The sequence below is a fragment of the Pteropus alecto genome, unplaced genomic scaffold (genome assembly GCF_000325575.1).
Source record: "Pteropus alecto unplaced genomic scaffold, ASM32557v1 scaffold151, whole genome shotgun sequence".
In the NCBI taxonomy this organism is placed as follows: Eukaryota; Metazoa; Chordata; class Mammalia; order Chiroptera; family Pteropodidae; genus Pteropus; species Pteropus alecto.
In genome coordinates this window covers 177481-180399 of record NW_006430458.1, presented here as the reverse complement: position 1 = coordinate 180399, position 2919 = coordinate 177481, and positions in this window count along the sequence as shown.

The window sequence follows — 2919 nt, the reverse complement described above, 5'->3', positions numbered from 1 at the left end:
TCTGCGCACCTCTTTCAGGAACCAGCCGACAACCTGGTCTCCTCCTCTTCGCCAGGCTACCAGGGTCTAGGAGTGAGCTATAACCTGGTCTAGAATTGGGTGTCAATCTCCCTGACCCCACCACACCCTCACTTGACTTTCCAATCTCAGGGTGCCAGTGCTTGGCCTCCCCACCTCCCAAGCGCCTCACATGGATTCAGAGTCATGGTATTATGTTAATTTCTGAGGCATCACATTGACAGAATCAAGAAGGAAAAATAAGAATGAGCAACTACCATTTTGAGGGCCTATTGGATGCCACGTGCTGTAGGTTGTCATTTTTACGTTTTTTTTTTCTCTTTAAAGCCTCAAAGCAATGCTCTGACGTGAACATCATTACCTCCTCTCTATAAATGGGGAGATACTCAGGCTCACAGAGCAATGTACACACTCAAAGAACTCCAGGGAGGCATCATATGGACACAGAACCCAACTTGATGTGGCTAATACTGGGCAATTATGTGACAATGTGAGCATAAAAATACATAATCATAGTGTTAGGTTAATGTAGAGAGGAGGCAAGAGAATTAAAATGTTAATCAAGCCACAATCAGAGGCTGCAATTATATTGATCAGCCCTGCAGCCAGGCCAGGGCACCTTCAGAACAAAGGACGATTTCTACTGGGATTTCTAACAAACCATTCCCCACGCCTGTGAAGGGGAAACAGGAACCAACAAATTCATTCCCTATGGCTAAAACTATGCGGGAACCTAAGGATTAAAGGCTGGGAACTGCCAGTAGGCCTTTCACTCTACGTATTCTTACCTTTTCATGCTATATACTCTTCCCTTTCCTCACTGTATGTCCGTATCAAAGGAAATAGGAACTAAAGAATGACATATAAACTGAATTCCTTGGACACTCGGGGTCCCTCTCTGTGCCTTTACTCTGTCTCACTGTCTCTCTCATTGTCCCTCTCACTCTCTGCCTCTGAGAGGAGACCATATTCTTTGGAGTGTTACCCCTTTTCTAATAAACTTTCCTTTTGACCCAACTTTGGTGTGCGTGTTGAATTCTTTGTACATTCTCCACCAAAGGACCTTCTTCTTCTCTTAATACAGGACTTGGTCTCCCCATCACTTGGGGGAAATTTGCCCTGTCCTGCATCAAGGCAGTAACCCTTTGAGAAAAATAGAAATCTGTGAGTCATACTAATATAAATAACTACATAAAAAAAATTGATAGGGAGAAGGAAAAACCCTACCCAACATTCGAATTTTAACTTATAAATCTAGAAAGAATGACAGAATTATAAAAGCAACAATTGACAACCACCATAGTAATGAGTGATTCAGGCAAGATTCATGAATGAATTTTCAGTTTGTATCAATCCCCACAGCAGTCACTGAGTCACCATGGTAATCATGATGGCCAAGGAAAGCTGAAAAAACTAACGGCAACCGTTATCCTGATTAGTTTCCTAATATTTGCTAGGAATTGAGCAGGACTGAAATAACACACAGTAATTAACCTCAGATATTTTTCATGATCAATATTCTTCACAGGTTACCATTACACAGACACAGAGGCAGACACACACACACACACACACATTCATACAAGCTCTCTCTCTCTTTTCCTTACCATCCAAGAACCTGGGACTCATCAAGGTGGATTTGTCTGAGCATAAAGAAGAAAATTCCACAATTCAATTCGAACCTCACGAATAAAGTTAAAAGCTACTCGACTATTTATTTTAGTGACTGATTTTCTAGAGATGATCTGTAGAACTTTCTCTGGGACATTTTTCTCCCTACTTTCAGTGCTTTGCCAATAATATCTAAAAGCTAATATGGAAATAGAAATCAATGAATACTGTGTCAGTAAATTTTGTCAACATGGCAGAGCCACAGTACCTGATAGTTGATCAAACATTATTTTGGATATTTCTGTAAGAGTGCTTTTGAATGAGATATACATTTCAATGGGTGGACTTACTAAAGCAGTCAGCACTCCATAATGTGGTAGGCCTCATCTAATCAGTTGAAGGCCCAAAAAGAACAAAGGGCTGAACTTCTGTGGGCCAGACAGAATTATGCCAGGAGACAGCCTTTGGACTTTTCCTAAAACATCAGCTCTTCAGGGCTCACCAGCAGACTGCCTTTATACTCCAACAGTAACTCTTTCCTGAGTCTCCTGCCTGCCAGCCTCCACCATCAGGTTTTGGACTTACCAAGCCTCCACAATCTCACAAGTCAATTCCCTAAAATAAATCTCTATCTATATATAAACATCCTACTGGTTCTGTTTTTCTGGAGAACCCTGACTAACACACCTGTTAAACGTAAACTATCCTTTCAATCCTAGAGTAACCTGTGCTTTCAATCAAAAAGATTCCTAAGCAACATTTGGCTACTGACAGTTCAGTGAAAATATAATACCTGGACATTGTAATAAAAAATATTAGCATTGAAAATAGTATCAAAAAGTATGAACTACATAGAGATAATCTATGTTTCACATCTATGTCCACAGATGTTCAACAGCTGTACCCTGAACACTGCAAAACATTGAAGAGATAAATCAAAGAAGGTCTAAATAAATGAAAGGACATTTGCCTTCATGTTTTAGAAGACTCAGTATTGTTAGAATGTCTATTCTCCCCATACTGATCTATAGATTCAATGCAATCCTAATAAAAGTCCTATCATTCATATATTTTTAAAACGAAATCAACAGGCTTATTCTAAGAGTCATGTGGAAATGCAAAGAGCCTAGACTATAAAAAAAAACTTTGAAAAAGAAGAACAAAGTTACAGGATAAGCACCATATTCTTCTTCTTCTTCTTCTTCTTCTTCTTCTTCTTCTTCTTCTTCTTCTTCTTCTTATTATTATTATTATTATTATTATTAGGTGATTTTTTAAAAAAAAATAAAT